This window comes from Gallus gallus, chromosome 2 (assembly GCF_016699485.2).
Source record: "Gallus gallus isolate bGalGal1 chromosome 2, bGalGal1.mat.broiler.GRCg7b, whole genome shotgun sequence".
Lineage (NCBI taxonomy): Eukaryota > Metazoa > Chordata > Aves > Galliformes > Phasianidae > Gallus > Gallus gallus.
The window spans coordinates 43,972,105-43,991,276 of record NC_052533.1 but is presented as its reverse complement, the minus strand read 5'-3'; the positions used below and the strand labels follow the sequence as shown (position 1 = coordinate 43,991,276).

At 43.3% G+C, this 19,172-nt stretch overlaps 1 protein-coding gene across 4 annotated transcripts in view; it reads left to right on the top strand.

Annotated features, from left to right (window-relative positions):
- Positions 1-19,172, top strand: part of MOBP (myelin-associated oligodendrocyte basic protein) — a 206,098-nt gene that overhangs the window by 123,396 nt on the left and 63,530 nt on the right. The gene's annotated exons all lie outside the window — the stretch shown is intronic.

Genomic DNA, 19,172 nt, shown 5'->3' with positions numbered 1-19,172 from the left:
ACAGTATGGAAAACTAAGGGGTCAGATTGTGTTGCTGATAAGCTACAGGCAGTCACCCTGGAAATGCCTGGGAGCTGTTTGCAGTGGCGGGTGAGGACAGGTGTCTTTGGGGCACAGGCCTGCTCCATGCTCTTTTCCACACATCCACCTCTTCCTCTCTTAGCATCTGTGTGGCAATGCAGTCACGTCCAGGAGCCTCTCCTTTGCATTTGGTCTTGTGCAAAGCATGAGGCCCCATGGCCAGAAGCCAGCTCAGTCAGCTTCATTTTGCCACATCGTTCCTCACTGTCTTCTGAGAAGCATTCGGCCTTGCCTCTTGTATAACGCTCTCCTTGCTGAGCATTTACCCCTGGGATACTTTAAGATCCCTGCAGGCTTCTGGGTATAATTTCGGGCTTATTTCTAAGGAAGTCTAGGGATAAGAGGGACGGACTACACAGTTTCAATTGCAAGTGCCAACATTTCCACACTGAAATGGGTCTGGTTTTCTGGTCCTGCCCTAGCTGTAACAGCAGGAGGTGGAAGGCTGCAAGTAGGTAACCTGTTGCTCCCATAAATTACTCATTCTAATTAGTTTTCCTATGGCAATTTCTGCTCTCCGGTGAATATAGTATTATCAAGGGATTAATTAAATTAATTATTTTAAAATGAATAATAATGATGGTTTTGTGGCGTAAGCATTGTTGGGATAAATTTGTTTGAAACCAAAGAAAGAAGAGCTGTTGGGAGATCTTAAAACTGACACAAAGTTACTCCACTTTATAATCATACTCATATTTAAAAGACATAATCTTTGGGTAGTAGTAAAATAGAAAATGATAGAGTTGCTTTTTTTAAAGATATTGAATTGGAAGTAATGTTGGAAGACATTTCTACTCTCTGGAAAGAAATACCAAAAATATTTCATGTTTTCCTTATGCTCTCACATTCAGTAAAGCATTGAACAACCAAAAATCTCCTGAGGTAAAATCATAGAAAACCATGCTGTCATGTTTGCCTTTGTAAAGTGGTGGATTATTGTCAAGGACAAAATTTTCTGATGCATTTTGATGCATTTTCTACTCTAATCTGGGGAAGTTCCAGTTTGTTTCTAACTGATAGAATAGCCTTTTCACTACAGGGGGTTGAACTCGATGATCTCTAGAAGTCCCTTCCAACCCCTACAATTCTATGATTCTGTGATACACATACAAGTTTTTAAAAATACAAGAAGGATTTTTTAGTATGTTCGATGATTCCCATTGACTGTCAATACAACCATCAGGGTATTTTGTCTGTGTTCATACAGCAAAATACAATTCATGCCTACTTGTACCTCTTTGTAGTTATATATGAGGGAAAGACATCAAAAACCAGTCATTCTGATGATGTGAAGTGTAGAATAGATCATCCAGCTGGCTAGATACAAAGTCTCATTTCATGCATTATAGCCATTTCCCAGTAGCTGATGAGATGAAAACTTGATAATTAATTTCATTTGTAAGAGCTGGATAATAAATTTGAAGAAATGGAGAATAAGCACTTTCCCAGCAATCACTGAAGAGTGATGCTGGGAATACAATTACCTTTGATGCATTGCTTCAGTTAAGTTCTTAAATGGTACAGAACACGAAGGTCTCTTCTACATGGATATTAGGTATAGATATAACTCACTGATTAGTCACAAACCTATGTTGATAGTACACTGATGTAATGAAATAGACAGTTTCACAAAGCAGGGAGAGCTGATCATAAATGAGCAGTCAAAAGCATTTGTGTCATTTTATGAGTTATTGTTATAATGAGGTTAATGACAGCCAGAAATGGGCCACTGTAGGTAATGTTCCCATTTATAGCATTATGCTTACACCATAGGTTCACGGCAAAACTTCCACCTATCCCAGAAGTGCAAATGTTTACCATTTGCACTATGAAGTTCTTGTTGAAGGCTGTATTCCAGCTACAACATGTGGCTAGGTAGACGAAAAGGTAAAAATACATACACCAATGGCATGAAAATAGATTCTCATTCGGCAGTCTCAGTGTCCCTTCATTTGGCATTTCCTTCAATTTGGCAGAATAAGTAGGCTGAATATTTTTAGGTACTGTTTCTAGTCACTCCAGTCCCTCTAAGAAGCTTTTCTTTAGTGAGTAGGGGGATTTTGTTTTTGTTTTTGTTTGGATTTTTCAAGAAAGTTTAGGGATGAGCAGAAGATAGCAATGAGCTGCTAATTTCCTTTCAACAATGAAAAAGTGAATTCTGTAAGAATTAACGATTTCTCTCACAAACGTAGCTCAGAAGTATCTGTTGCTGTACAAGGCAACAAGTACCATTTAATTGCATGGCCTCAGTGTCCAATATACTAAGAACAGTAATGATCAATTACAGCAAAAAGGTGAAATCCATTCAGTCTCCAAGACAGAGAAAAAACATCTGGTCAAAATATCATAGTAATTATCATCAGTCCTGATTTTTTCAATATTCTCTGACCATTAATTGTGTGTAAAATTTAGCAGTTGAAAAACTAAATCTCTGTCTATCTAATTGTAACAATTTGATGACACTTGAGTTGAGATTCTGAATTAAAGAACTCAGCTAGATTAAAATCACAGTTAAACATGGAAAGTATTAGGAAGCAACTTGATAGAGCTCGTATCAGGCTCTTAAATGGGATGTGTAATTTTGCAGCTTTAAACCTCGTCTGGATCCACATAACTCCCTGAGCCCTGCTGTTGTGTTTTGTAAAAGCGGGTCATAGTACTTCCCTACTGCTGCATTGCAGGTTGCGCTTCCTTGTTCAGAATTAGAGATAATACTGCCTTTTCGTGTCTGATGCTACCTACAAGTAATTTAGGTTACTTTGCTGACGCTGGTTTCATTTAACTCCGTTAACTGACTCTAACTTGTTCCCATTGAAGTTCTGATTGGTAATATCAAGAGTGGCAAATACTATAGCTTCATCCTACTTTGAATGCAACCTGTGCTGTCCTGTTCCTTCCCACCACCTCTGACTTATCAACACAGCCAATTAAATTCTTATAAATTGTTTTTAACAAGAACAAAACATGTTAACTGTGTTTTGTAAGATTTATCCATTTAATTATAAGAGCTACCTAAATCTAATTACAATTATTGAATACTTCAACCACTTCTTTGGCCTGTAAAATATTAAACACTCTAATGGTAAATTGTTACTTTCTCGGAGAAGAGAAAATAACTGAAGTTTGTCTTTAAAGAAAAAAAATGTGTAGAACTTATCTAAATGAAAAATTTCCCTTTGAGACATATGCAGCTGAAGTTATTGCAGTGCTCAGGTTTGGTAGATGTGCCAACTCTGCAGGAAGGGAATTTAAAAAAAAGCCATACAGAAACTTTGGGCTTTTTTTGTGTGTGTTTTCTTTTCTTTGCATTTTTCCTTGTGTTTTTCTAAAGCCAATTAAATTCTGCAGTTGCCCTGGGCAACTCAGCTCTCATAAAAGTTTGGTGGAGCTTCTTACCTGTGCAGCTCTTCTTCTGAATTTGTGACTGTGGCTCTTGCATTTTGGGAAAAAAAATAATAATAATAACAAATTCCACCTGCTAATTGTGGATTGCATCAAAAGCCTGCTGTGTACTTCTCTATGTTTGTTGTTGTTGTTGTTGTTCTTGTTGATATTGTTATTTTTAATGCCTGTAGGCATTTCAGCTTAGAGTATAAGCTCATCTGCTGACAAAGATGAGCAAGTGTGATCTGATGACTTAGTCTGAATGAGTCTCAGATGTGGTTTGTGGATAAAAAATCTTTTTTCCTAAGCTTGAGAAGAACCAGTATCCCGGAGTTGATAAGGTCATTAGATGTGTTGGCATTCTGTGACTATATGTAGTATTATGTCAGAGGGTAGACAGCTCAAGAGAGAGAAATCTGGGGATTGGGTTTGGGGCTTTTTGGTAATGCTTTGCTAGAGGAAGTTATTTCAAAAATTGTTTTTCCAACAGCTTCCATTTTTGCCAGATACTTACAGAGGCTGTTGAATTCAGGTCATTCAGGGAAGGATGAGTTTGTAAATTTCCAAAGTGACTTCTGTTCTGCAGAACAATTGATGAGCACATTGGCTTTCTGGTGAGCATAGGTTAGCACCCCTTAGAAGGGCCTCCAAAGAAATCTTTCTAAAGAGATATAGAAGTAATTAAAAATGAGGAATGAGGGAAACTGAACTGAAGTGAAGCAGTCCTGAACTTTCGTTTCAGGAGCGTTGCGTCAAAAGCACTCTAGTTGTGTCAAGTGCCCCTTGAACAGATCAATGTGGTGTTTTGCTGTCTTGATACGAGTTGTTTGGTCTGCTATTCAGAAGAAATCTTGGCTTGTTGTATTGCACTTGTTCTGTTGGTGAATTAAGATACCTGTCTATAACTGCAGAACAGATCCAGTGTGGGAAACCTGTAACAAGTTGATCAAATTTAAAATGTGTGTGGGATCTGGCAAGGTATTTCCATCTGCTTTCCTGCCCAGTCTGCAAGAGGTTGGCATTCTCCAAATCTGCCATGTTACAGTTGCTCAGGAACTCGGCCAGGCTGTAAGCATTACAGAAGCATCAGCTCCAAAGCCACATCGCAAAAAGATTTAAACAGAAGTGGGAATGAACGCTGATTCTGTTTCAGGTATTAAGTATGGCCTCTGTATCTTAGTATTTTCTAACTCTGATGTAATTAATGTAATTAATGCCCCACCATGAGCCAGAAGGCCAACCACCTGAAGGGTGTGTATGGTTCTGGGGAATCCACTTGTGTCCCTCTAGGGAAACCTGCATCCTCTGTTCCCGCTTGTTCTCTGAAGTGCCTGTATACCAGTGCGTGCAGTCTAGGGGATAAAGAGGAAGAATTGGAGATCTGTGTGCAGTTGCAGAGCCATGATCTCATTGCATTCACAAAGACATGGTAGGACAGCTTGCATGACTCAAATGCTCTCATGGATGGCTGTGTATTTTCTAGGAAAGACCAGCAAGGTGCAGTTTGTAGAGTTCCATGATCACAGTATCATGATCACAGACACTGATTCTCATGGGGAACTTAAACCACTCTGATATTTGCTGGAAAAAAACATTGCCAGACACGCACTGTCCAGGTGGTTCCAGCAGTGCATGGAAGATAACTTTCTGATGCAGGTGATGGAGGAGCCAGCAAGGAAAGTTATACTGCTGGACATTGTTCCTACAAACTAAGGACTGGTTGAGAATGTGAACAATTGGGGCGGCTTTGGGTGCAGTATCTGTGAGACAGTGGAGTCCAGGATCTTACATAGAAGAAATAAGGCAGTAAGTAGGATTGCAGCCGTGGACTTCAGGACAGCCAACTTTGACCTCTTTAAGGACCTGCTCGGACAATTCCTTAGGTCAGAGCACTGAAAGGTAAGTGGGCCCAAGAGAGTTGGTTGACTTTCAAACAATGCTTCTTTCAAGCTCAAGATCAGTGTGTCTCTAAGAGTAAGAAGTCAGGCAGAGGTGGCAGGAGACCCACATGGATGAGCAGGGAGCTCATTAAAAAACTCAGATGGGAGAAGAAAGTCTACAGAGTGTGGAAAAAGGATCTTGCCACTTGGGAGAAACACAGAAATGTTGTCAGGCCATGCAGGGATGCAACACAGAAGGCTGTCACCCACTTGGAACTTGATCTGGTGAGGGAGGTCAAGGATAACAAGAAAAACTTCTTTAAGTATGTCAGTAGCAAAAGGAAGAGTAGGGAAAATGTGGACTGGCTGCTAAATGAGGTGGGTGCTCTGATAATGGAAGGCACTGAAGAAGTAGAGGTATTGAACACCTTTTTTGTTTCAGTCCTTACTGCTAAGACTGCTCCTTGGGAATCCCAGACCGTGGAGACAGGAGAGAGAGGCTGTAGAAAGGAAGATTTATCTCTGGTCAAGGAGGATCTGGCAAACTAGATGCATATGAATCCACAAGCCCTGATGGGATGCACCTACGAGTGCTGAGGAAACAGACAGAAGTGATTGCCAAGGTGCTCTCTATCATCTTTGAAAGGTCATGGAGAATAGGAGAGTTGCCCGAGGACTGAAGGAAAGCTGTTGTCACTCCAGCCTTCAAAAACGGCAAGGAGGAGCTGGGAAATTACAGGCCAGTCATCCTCACCTCTATCCCTGAGAAGGTGATGGAGTAGCTTATTCTGGACATCATCTATAAGCAAGTAGAAGAAAATAAGGATATCAAGAATAATCAATGTATATTCACCAAGGTGAAATCTAGTAGTCTGCTGTGATGTCATGACCAGCTAGGAAGATGAGGGGAGAGCAGTGAATGTTGCGTAGCTCTACTTCAGCAAGGCTTTTGACACTGTCTCACGTAACAAATTCCTGTGTAAGATTAGAAAGTATGGGATAGATGGGTGAACAGTGTAGTGGACTGAGAACTGGATGACTTGCAGAGCTCAGAGGGTTGTAGTCAGTAGCTCAGAGCCTTGTTGGGGGTCAGATTACTAATGAGTCTAGCCTATTCAACATCTTCATCAATGGCGTGGATTAAGGGATAGAATGCACCATCAACAAATTTGCTGAGTGGTAAAAAAAAAAAGGGTAAAATTGAGAGGAGTAGCTGACATACTAAAAGTCAGAAGACCAGGATATGCTGGAGAGTTAGTCAGGAGGGACGTAATGAGGTCCAGCAAGGGCAAGTGTACATTCCTGCACCTGGGAAAAAATAGCTGCATACATCAGTACAGGTTAGGGAGAGACCTGCTGGAAAGGAACTATTTATCATGACCTGGGTGTCCTGGCAGACAAGTTTGGCATGATGCCTTTGCAGCCAAGAAGGCCAATGATGTCCTGGGTGCGTTAAAAAGTGTGTGGCCAGCAGGTCAAGGGAGGTTAACTTCACACAAGGGAGGTTCACTTCTCCCTTTATTCTGCCCTGATGAGGCCACATCTGGAGGACTGTGTCCAGTTCTGGGCTCTTCAGTTCAAAAAGACAGTTCAAGAAAGTCAGAATTCTGCATGCTTTTTTAATTATTCTTGTTGGAAGGTTCACTGTCATTGATTTAAAGCTGTAAGATGACGCTATGAAAGGGTCTCAGCATGAATGGATACCCACACATGTTTCTTGTGTGTGTTGAATAATATCTTGCAACCCAGTGCCCGGCCCAAATATAGCCATTATGATGACATTGGTCACTGTGGTTATCGTTGGGAGCGCTTCTGAAATCTGCGTCTTCTCCTCGTTCTTATAGAGGAGAGTGTTGATCATTAAGGTACTCAGCAGCTGTCCTCAGAATAAAACAGAGAATTTAAGTGCTCTGTGATCTGTAAGGCAAAAATACTGTAAGTGGTAGAACCGTGATGGTCTGGTGGTGCTGGTTGGCTGAGGGGGAGAGAGCAGCACTGTGTGTGTGGATCGCCAGCTCTGTTTGGAGTAAAACTGAGACTTTGTGGAACAATCTTTTCTATTTTTATTTGTAATTAAAGAGGCTGCTAGTGCCTTCGACGGCGCAGCCTCTTGCAGGGCTGGTCTGGGTCTGGGTCACTGTCAGCCCTTCTCTTGGGGGGCCGCTGGGCCTCAGCAGGCGAGCAGCCAGGAACAGAGGAGCTGCTGGCCTGAGCAGAGGGACCTGCTGCAATGCCCTGCTCCATCTCCTCGTGGGGCTCCTCCGGTTCCCTCAGGATGTATGCAGTGGGGCAGTGACTGGGGCAGCCAGGAAGGACAGCCTCTGGTGTGCTGGGCAGGTCCTGTGTGTTGGGACTTGCAGGTCGCGAGCTGAGGGTGACTCGTGGGGAGGCTGCGGGGCTAGGAGCGGCCGCGGGGCTGTCCTGCTGCTCCCTGGACACATTGGCATCCTGGAGGCCCAGCTGCCTATGGGCCTCCTCAGCGCACTGGCACACAACAGTGCTGATGAGTCCGTGGATGAGTGCCTCTGCTCTGTCCTCCAGGATAGGCCACACCTCTTGGACCAGGGCCTCGCTGTCCAGCCCGAAGCTGCACAGAGCATTCAGGATGATGCTCTCTGTAGACAGTGTCGGCCACCACTGTGCCCCAAAGATGACTGTCAGCTGTTGCAGTAGCCAGGGCAGCACAGGGTCCAGGATCTGCCGGTGCTGCCTGAATAGAGCAGCCCAGACCTCAGGCAGGAGACCTCCCACCATAGGCACATCCTCTGCCTCCTCTTCGTCTGCCTCCTCAGCCTGCTGCTCCTCTGCCTCCTCTGCCCACTGCTCCTCTGCCTCCTCAGCATGCTCTTCATCTGCCTCCTGAGCTTCCTGCTCTTCTACCTCTTCACCCTCCTGCTCCTCTGGCAGTGGCAGAAAGGGCAGAGGGGATGGTAAAAGGGACAGTGAAGGTGAAGGAGATGGCGAATAGCTGTGAGGGCTGTAGCCAGGAGCAGCTTCACCCTCCTGCTCCTCTGGCAGTGGCAGAAAGGGCAGAGGGGATGGTAAAGGGGACAGTGAGGGAGATGGCAAATTGCTGTGGCTGCTGTGGCCAAGAGCAGCACCTGCCTGGAAGCAGGCGGGTACAGGCTGTGCTGGGGGCGAGATAATGAAATCCAGCTCCTCGTCGTTGTCCCACTCAGCGACCCTGATGACAGACATGACGGTCCTGCAGAGCGGGCAGCTGTTGTTCTGCTTGGCCCACCGCAGGATGCAGCCCAGACAGAACTGGTGGCAGCAAGGTACCGCGTAGGCCACGTCCTTTCGCCCATCACGGCAGATGGGACACATCCATGCCTGCTCGGCTGCCATGATGTTCAGGCTGTGGCCTGCTGGGGACTGAAGGTGAGGATCTGCTCCCCCGTCACCAACACCACAGTGATCAAAGTTGCGCACTGCAAGAAGGGAGTGGGGCCACAGTCAGTCGCTGTCCCAGAGTCAGGCAGAAGAAATATCCCAGTCCCTCAGCAGGAACCCCTCCTGGTCCCATGCCTGGGCCGCCCCACACCCCCACAGGGTCAGGCTGCAGCCCTGGCCGCTCCCCACGTCGCAGCGCTCACCCCATTGCCACCCTGGGGGACGTGTCCCCGCCCAGCTCACCTCTGCTGCTACGCGTGCGCCTCGTAGGACCGTGGCTGCCTGAGCCAGGCAGGCCAGAGAAATGCAGGTGATGGCTGTAGGGATGGGCACTGAGAGCCGCTGCCCACAGTCCCCAAAGCACAAGCCAACACCCAAGCCAAACGCTCGTTCCACCTCCAAGCCTCGCACACACGCTCGGCAGGAGTCCAGGCACGAACAAACTGGACCAGGCTCTGCCCTTGCCCACAGGTACTCAGCGAGGGTGGTGTGGTCACAGTCCTTTGCTTGATGATGTCACCGCCTGTTGCTCTGTGATGTCCCCGCTGTCCATATGCTCACCAGCAGCCCCTTGCATTCATGTGTCTTAAGATGCGGCCGAGGTCCCCTCAGTGCCACTTCCAGCCACTTCCACTCCTTCCCCTGGCCTTTTGTCACTGTGGTTACATTTGGGTGTGCTTCTCAAATCTGCGTCTTTTCCTTGTTCTTGTAGAGGAGTGTGTTGATCATTAATGCGTTCAACTTCTCTCCTCAGATACACCAAACTATTTACGTGCTCTGTGATTGGAAGGACAAAATAAAATAAGTGGTATAAACACGATGCTCTGGTGGTGATGGCTGGCAGAGGGGGAGGAAGCAGCGCTGTGCATCGGGCAGCCACTTGCACTCCCTCCCCATCTCCTTTTGCCTTCCCCTGGGTACAGCTGCTTCCCGGCAGGCTCTCAGCCCTGGGCTGTATATTCCCAGCGGCCTGTCAGGTGGCCGTATACCTCCCTCTCTCCTGTCCAAAGCCAATTCCAAGTTTCAAAGACCACTAGTCAATTCTACCCCCTTTTGTTGTTTTGTGGGATTTTTGCATTTTAGAAATATCTCCAAGATCCACAGCTTTTAGAATTTGCTTATTTTCCTTGTTCTTTTGGAGAAGTGTTGATCATTAATGTATTTAGCATATGTCCAGGACCATGTACTGGAGGACATTGGGTTGGCCACGCGCCAGCACTGTGCCCTTGTTGCCAAGAAAGCCAATGGTATCCTGGGGGGTGTTAACAAGTGCATGGCTGGCAGGTCAAGGGAGGTGATCATTCCCCTCTACATGAGGCCGCAACTGGAGCACTGCGTCCAGTTGTGGGCTCTTCAGTTCACAAAAGATAGGGAACTTCAAGAGAGAGCCCAGTGGAGAGCTTCAAAGATGATGAGGGGCCTGGAACATCTCCCTTGTAAGGAAGGGCTGGGAGAGCTGGGGCTGTCAGCCTGAAAAAGGCTGAGGAGGGATCTTATCAATGCTTTTATATATGGGTGTGAGTCATGTGGATGCGGCCAATCTCTTTTCAGCAGTGCCCAGCAGCAGAACCAAGGTGAATGGGCTCAAACTGGAACATAGGATGTTCCGTATGGACATGTGGAAAAGCTTATTTACTTTAAGGTTGACAGAGCACTGGAACAGGCTGCCCAGAAATGTTGTGGAATTTCCTTCTCTGCAGACATTGAAAACCCATTTGCACTCTTTCCTGTGTAACCTACTGTCGGGAACCTACTTTAGCACAAGGTTGTACTCAGTGATCTCTACAGATCCCTTCCAGCATCTGTGATTGTGTGATCCTGTGAAGAGGAAGGAAGTATTCCTGTGTTGTTATTTTAATTAACTACATTAAAGGAGTGTGTATGATCTGAGATCCCCATCTGCAGAGTCAGTCTATAAGCCTGTGGGTGTTTCTTGGAAGGGAGGAGAGTTGTTTTTAGCATCACATCAGAGATGGACACCAAGATTTACACCTTATAAGCAGATATGACTCTTTCATTATGTCAGATAAAGTTGTTCTTAAATTTCTTAAAATATTTTTTCTAATGAGTTAGGCATATGTTTTGCCTTTTCAGTATCATTCAAGCTGCTGCTATAGCTTTTGTTTCACTTCAACTATTGCTGCTTTTTAATGAAAAGAGAAACAACACATCTTTTGGGGAAAAGTGGCTTAAAAGTAAAATATACTTTCTCTTCAGAGTCATGAAATAAAAAATTAATTACAAATATCTTATGAAAAATTATCAAAATCTATGATATCAAGTGAGAATATTCCGATAACTAGTCCATTGCATGTTAGGTTTAATTTCTCTATTCTAGATTACGTAGAGGAGATATAAGGTCTTTTCATTATACTTCTCCGTAGTCTTTATTACCAATATTAGAGGAGCTGTTCAGGTAGACAAAATGGAGTTAAGTAAATTTTCAGCAGTGACACAAGGTATGATGCTTTTGTGAAGTGCCAAGAGATCCTTAAGAGCTAGAAGTAGTGATGACCTTTATCTGGAAAGTTGTCTTTTGGGGAAAAAGTTAAGGCATTCATTTAGCATTGTTTCATACTAGAAAGTACTAAATCTACTGTTATTTTACCAGTGTAACACAGAGTTCAGTGGAGCTCTGACATTGAAAGCATAATTCTTCCTGCAGTTGTCCCCTCAAGGAGTTCACACAAACTAAGCCAGGACAACAGGACACTGAAAACCTTCTCTTTCTTCCTGACTTCTTGAAAAACAGTCAAGATAAGTGAAAGTAGTACCAGCCATCTCTGAAGAGGTTTCCATCCAGTGACATGGTAGACACCATGAGTTTTGTGTATGTCAGGGAAGGAGCAGCTGCGTCATAGGCCTGATTCTGTTCCATGTTGGAAGGTGGTGAGATTGCCTGTTTGATCAAATGGTAATCTTTTAATCTGAATTATTTTCCATTTGTTCCCAATCCCTCGTTACTCGGTGTATTTATTACTTGATTCTAAATATTTTTGAAGGGAACCTTCAGAAGTTCAGACATGAGAAGTGTAAGGCAAGTGGATCGACACCTGACAAGTTTGTGGTATCTTTACTCCTTTGATGTGATCAGTGAGTGACCATTTCAATTGCATGCCACAAGCCAAAGAGATTTTAACTACCTTTTAAGCACTCCTTTCTGTACTTACCATTCTTTTGTCCCATCTGTAAAACATAGGTAAGATTTTGAGTACTCGTGTAACATGCTTCCAGATCTGCAAGTCAAACAGTGCCATAAGAACCTTGAGCGTTCTCACTGTTACTGTGTCCTGGTATAGACACTACATGAGGGATGTCAAACTGCCCCTTCGTTCTTGTGTTCTGTGTAGTTACCTTGGGATCTGAGGAAGGTACCAGCCTCACTTTCAGTTGCAAGTCATGCCAGAGCACATCTGGTGAACAAAGATGCTCCATAGTGGCATGTGATGCTTTGAGGCTTCCAGGCAGCGTTCCAGCCATGCAGAAAACTCCTTCGATTCTCCAGAGGAATAAGCAGTACAACAGAAGAATGAACCCTGTTTGATAAGCATTTAGCAATCAGTTTTGTTTCCGTGTGCCTGGGGAGAAAAGTGCAAAAAAACCTCAACTTAGAATGTTTCTCTCTCTTTCCCAGCTGTCTTCTGTCACTTTTTTATCTCTGGCTCAGCCTGTCTGTGGAAGTATCCTTTAAATTGTACTGCAGGCAGTGAGTGAGATAGGAATCGTATACTGTCAATAGTCCTCAGTTCATTTGCTTCTTGCGTCACTGGGGAACACGAGTCATATGAATGGCCTCACACAACAGAGTCTGTACTTTCATAATCCCTGTTATTCACCTGTTGCTCTGAGTCATTTGATAAAGACTCCATCTGACTCATTTTTAGTGGATTTGTTCATCTGCCCCCTCCTTCCCCTGTTACGCCAGCAATGTTACAGAGCTGCTGCATGATTTGGCTGGGCTCCCACAGAGGCAGTACTGTGTCTACAACCAGAGGGTCATGCACAGGCACCAGCCTCTCTGCTTCTTCACTTTTTTTGTTGGCAAATGCCAGATGACCAGGTAACGGATGGAAAAAGAGGTCAAAGGAACATGAGTTTCTATTTTCTGAGTGACCTGCTGCTGGAGACATGTTGCCCTGTTTGGCCAAGATGTGTGGATGTGCGTGACAAATGACTTCATGTCGTGGACTGAAAGGGACAGCGTGCTTACAAACCTATTACATTAGCAGTGTTAGAACAAATGTGCTTGTGCAGGCCAATACAAGAAACTGAAATGAGATTAGCTTTGCCAGGGTGGATTTCCCACCTGTGTCGATGTTGTTGATTTCATAGGAAACCATGGTCTGCTCTGAGTACCAGTGTATAAGAAGTGCAGCAACAATCTGAGCTATCTGCTTTTATATCTGCAATAACACACACATTTACACTCTAGCTGTGGCACAGGGCCTGCACACGTGTTGATTCCTAATGCAGCCAGTGAGGTCCTCAGGGAGCTCAGATCTAGTGGCTGTAAGAAAGAAAGGGAATAAAAGAGAGGAACAGGCTAGTCTGAGGCTGAAGGGGACGAGACAGCAAGAACAAGCATCATTGATTTGGTATAAAGGCAACTTCATTTGAAACAGAAAAGTCATCTTCACATGCTCCAATGTGTTTGTAAGTTGAAAATTAGTGTTGCTGCTAGTGGAGACTTTGTAAATGGGTCTTTTTAACAGTACAAAGAAGGTGTTGTGCTAAATGTAAAGAATTAATTGGATCTTCTTGTACCTAAAGCTAAGAATTGTCATCACCCTTATTTTTGAATTGCTAAATTACTGAATTACTGATAGCCATGTACCTCCTGTGCAGGTCTAAACTCCTTTCTGAGTAGTTCTGTGTGCCACATCAGCATAGATTTTAACATGTTATCTGGAAAAAGTCCCTCTCTGGAACTTGCATTACTGGCAGCCTTTGGAGTTTTTGATTTGGTGGACATTTTTTCTCCTTACACAACAGCTTTGTCTGTGTTATTTTTCATCAAAGGCTCCAGTAAAGGCCTGAGTAGTGAAATTTACACCTACAGCAGCATCTGCTTATAGGTACTCAGGCAGGAGAATGTTGTGCAGTTCTAGGAATCCAGTCCTGAGCACAACGCTAAGAGAAATCTAACATAGTGGAACTGCTAGCAAAGATGTTAATGCAGAATAAAGAGGTTAAACTTGTATATAACTTTATTTACTGCAGCATTTCTTCATTTGGACATTCTGTTCAACTTTCTAATGAAGTGCCTGCTCATTTGGAGCATACATCCTCAGGATTCCAGCAACCAGATGCATCCAAAATAAAACTTACCCTTCTACTTCAGCTACCAGGGTTTGTGAGTAGCAAAACAAAAACAAATTGACAGCGTGATAAGCAATTTGACATTAATGATATATTTTAATCAGAATACTTTAAGGACATGATTTTTTTTTTTATAGTTGGTTGGTTTTTTTTCAGAATGCCTTGTATCTGGTACAGCAGACATTTACACCTGTTGCAAGAAGTGTCTTCAGAACAAATGCTTTCAAAATATTTTTGGTAGCGCAGTCATCCAGTTCAGTATTTCATTTTTGCATATATAAATTCTGTAAGTTGGCAAACCCTTACATTCTGATTGTACTGAATATCTTGTAAGTGGTGTAAAGAAAGATTAGGTAACATTAAGTTGTTTATCGTGCTCCTCATCACATTTGGGTTAATTCTTCATTTTTCCCTGTCTTTGATACTCTGAAAGATCTGAAAAAGCATTCTAAGGCTAATTCAGATGTGCACTATGTAGGTGGGTGCAATCTTGTGATCACACTTCTTAATTCTAAAGTACACGTTTAGCATAAACCCCTTTAATACTATCCGTTACATGCACTTGCAGTCTTGGGTCAAAGGTCTGTCTGTAACACAGAACATCTTTAGTCTTACGTTGTGTGTATTTATGACTCATTAACCTTCCTTGGACCTGTACAGGAGCAAGAATCCCAGTTTATGTGTTAAAGCCCAGCCGCTGTGCCTTGAGTTTATCTATTAATGACTGGTGAAACCACAGGTGCCCGACAAATTATACAAATGAGTCAGCTAAGAATTTAGGAATTAATTTCAGAAGCTGCTGCTACAAACCACTTCTCATCAAATACCATGAAATAATAATGGGTCCTAATGCTATGCTGAACTGTCAGGCTGAACTTTGACATAAAGCATGGAAATGACATTTAACAAATTGGGGCAATCATTAACCTGTGTCTCTGTGATTTGTCTCTGACCTCTCATTGAACTGAACTGAAATGCGGTTTCCCACAGAAGTTCTCTTCCTCGACTATTCATAGGTATGTCTACATAAAGCACTCTGCAAATACGCTCATCCTACATAATTTGTCTCAAGCCTTTTGAAATACCTTCCTCCACGCAAATCTGCAGGTTGCGTGACGTTTTGAACATTCCACAGTGGACAGAATCAGTAGTTCAGCAAGTACAGTCAATCCACCCATCTGAAAAGAATGAGGAAGAGGTTTTTGCTTTTACTCTCCCAGCTTTCCTGACCATTTTGACTTTGAGCACCATGGGACTGCATTTACATGAAATCCATTTTGTTCTTTGCTACTTGCATTAGGTGAGGTTGGTTGTGGCTCCATTCCTGAAGATCACTACCACCATGCTGACACTGGAGGGCAATCTGGTCCAGTCAGCACATGAGTAGGTCTTACAGGGACAATGAGCAGCTGGTTTCCTTGGTCACCCTCAGCTAATTCTCACACCAGCATACTGAGTGTGAGCAAGAAGCTGCTGTCCAAGACGTTAAGTGGAAAAGCTTAAGTAGGTCCTTAAGCTAGTGGAGAAAACTTTCTGGAATCAGGTAATCTACTCGTTTTAATTTTGCTTTGAAATATAATATCTAAGGGTTGTATCAGTAAATTTAAAGCTAGATTCAGGCAGATACAGAAGACTCAGCTGCTGAAGCCAAGTTGAGAGGCAGCATTTAATTATGCTAGGGTTTGCTAGGCTTAAGGTGCTGGTGGGATAAAGTGTTGATGTGAAATTGGCAGATTGGGAGTGAAGCAAAGAAATAAGACATCAAATGGGGATTTTGTTTTGAGGAAGGATTTGGGATTTTTGCACACTCCTCTCTGAGTAGGAATACAAAAGGATTGGAGCAGTGATAGTGAGGGAACTGGGGAAGAGCACACGTAACACAGCCCAGTCTCCCCACCCCTCTTGACACTTTCTCTTCAGGCAAAGCATTGTCATCAGCGAGGCCGTGTGAGATGTGAGGGCTAGAACTGGGTCGTGTGGGAACCTTAAAGAACACGGCTTGGTCATGCAAGGAAAGCCCCAAAGTTGCAGAAGATAACACTGATCTTTCAGAGATTTGTTCTTTTTTCCTTTCACCCTTTGAGTCAGACTTTTAGGTCGTGTCTCTTTTGTGCAGCAAACCCATTTTCTTTGTTATTTGAAAGCAAAGCTGAAGTTTTCACATTGCACCAGAACTTTTATAAGTGACGTATAAAGGCATGTAAAATTTCATAACTCTTAAGTGATTGTTAGTAACAGTTTTCTCCTCAGGGAAAGAGTTGTCTATAGTATTCCTTTTGCAGTAGCTCTACTACATCACACTAGCTTGTGGTTACACTGACAAATAGTAAAAAGTAGAGTTTTGGTTTGCCCTAAATATTTCAGAGCAGAGGTGTGCAATGGGCAAAAGCAAGCCAGTTTAGGTTATATTCTGCGCTTCTACCTCCAGCACTACCTTGTGTCCTCTGTCCTGTCCCCAACATAAGATCAAGCTCTTGCAAGATTATTAATGTCCAGCTAGCAGGTTCACCAGGAGCAGTCCCACACTCTGGCCAACCTGAATTTGAGGGCCAGAGTTGGCAGGCTGTCCGATGAGACCGATCATCTGATGGATGCTTGCTTGCTGGACACCAGCCAGCCACTGCCTGTCACTTAGTGGGCATGCCAAAAATCTGTGAGCTGGCCCTAGAAATGCAGCCAGCAGATACACCGGCCCGTGATGGCTGAAGTGCTAACCTGGGCCACTCCTGCCCTAAAAGGTTTATTAGGTGAGGATAGAGAGAAGAGAGAAACTGCACGAGGTGAATGTATAGTCTCTTTAATTGCTCCAAATCTGAGTGTTCTGTATCTAATCTTAATGTGATCATATACATTTGAATGTTATGATAGAAATACCATGCCCCTTGGGAAAGCTTTCTTCCTGAAAGAGATACTAATTGCTTAGCAACTAATATTCATTCCTAACTGTCCCGAGCTAGCGTTTCCAAATCAAATGACATCTCTCACTAGGAATGTACATTTTCAAAGTACAGACTTGAACAGTTACTATAAAGAATATCATTAAACTTCGTATTACTTGTGTGTTCTTTATGGTTTTTAACGTGTTCGTTAGTACTGTGTGTGAATGCTCATGGCTGCAAGTAACATTTTAATAGCAATTCTCATCGAAGCCATTGCAAATTTTCAGCTTATTATTCCTCCCTGTTTCTTTTGAAGGGAGATACACTTGTTTTGGTTGAGAAAGAAATGGCAAAAACTTGCTGCAGTAGGGGTGGGTAGGTGTCTCAAAGCCACCTGTGCCTTTGAAATGCTCTGTAGTCAGCCAGCAACCAAAGCTGTGGTAACAGCTGCCTTTACCAAAAACAAAAACCTTGAGTTTTTGAGAAAAGAGTGAAGGCAATTGTGAAAGAAGGGAGAGATGTTCTATTTTTGCTTGTATAAGAGCAGGCATTGCATTAGACGAGGAAGACAGCAGGAGGAAAGCTTCAGAGACATGGTCAAAGGTGGGGATATTGGTGCTGACCATAGGAAAGATGATCTGAGACTCTTTCAAGATTGATATTCTGACTGAAGTGCTTTACCCATCTCTCTTACGTGCACTGATTCATGCTTCCAGGGTTGCCACCCCACAGCCCCATCATCTGTAAAGAGAATGGAGTTACAAAATGCCCTTCAAAAATTATCTGGAAGAGTTCAGAGGTGGTGAACCATCCATGTTGTCGGTGTCGGAAAAATTAATCTCTCCAAATAGGAAAAATTGGGCACAAGAGACCAAACTTCAGAAAAGCTTACATCAACTATTGGGACATTCTGTCTAGGGATCTCTGAAAGAGGCCAAAGTGTGCAGGAAAGAAATCACTATAGGTACTTCTTGTCTTTTCTTTGCTTGGTTGTCATAGTTTTCTCATTCGTCGTTGTTATTATTTTTTTGTTTGTTTGTTTGTTTTATGTTGAAAAACTGATCTGTCAAAATCTGTGGGATTGTAGGGATTTTTTTTTTTTTTTTGGTCAGAAATGCTTTGGTGATTCCTATCAGAGAATATATTGAATAAATATGGCGGTTCATGTGAGAGAACATAATGACTGTACAAATATCTTGGGGGGTTTACAGTTATTTGGTCGGCTGACACTTATAAGTTACACTTATTACTAGAGAAAAAGCTGAAGATGCTAGAGTGTAAGTTTTTGAAGAGGAGCAGACCAAATATCCTGCAACATGGTGAACTTCGACTCAGTGTGGCTTTTTTAGCCATGTTGAATAGCTCATTTATGCTTTCTAGTGTTCTCTCAGTGCTTTTGGGGACCAACACATTCAGACACATCCAGGTTTCCAGGTTGCTGCTGTTAAATTGGAACATAGAGCGTAAGAGATACGAAGCAAATGTAATTAAGACAAAAGTGTTAGTTGACACCAAATTTTACCAGCTAGGCTGCATGTTGGAGTTCCCTTAGGACCCTTGCATGGAAAGGAAAGCAAACATTTGTTCATCCAGAATCAGGTGTAATATGGAGCTACTCATACTCATGTCTTTTTCTGAAGAAAGAACTGGATGCAGTCACCATTCAGCTACATTTAGAAAAATAATAATGAAAGAGTGTGTGTCCTGCTACAGACACTGGCACTGTGCCCTCAGTTTTTTATTCCTCTTGTTCTTACTCTATGCCCAAATTGCTAATTAGAGTTAACAAATTGGCTGTAGAATACAAGACATCATGCATTCTGCTAAAAGGAGTGGCTGGCACCTGTACAAATTGGACTATGATGTTTTTGAAGACTTAATGTTGAAAAAAGCTTTTGGTATTCTCCTCATTCTCCATTTCCTCCTCCTGAAGTGACTCAGTCCCAAAGGCAGCAACATACTGCTCCCCTGGTATCAGAGGTTTGGCAGTGAGCTTCCCCATGAAGAAACGTGTTCCTCTCCCAAATAAGTTTCATCACTGTGCTAAGTAAGCAGTAAGTGCAACCCTTGAGTGATGAATAATTTTGCTATAACCCAGCTGAAGTCTTGTGATAACGGCTGCAGTATTTTGTTTGGCTTTGCAAATGTGTCTTGAATGCAAGACTTCTGTAGCTCTGAAACAGCCTACGTGTACTCATTACAATCCTAAAGTGCTGTGCAGTGTGTGCTGTGTGGC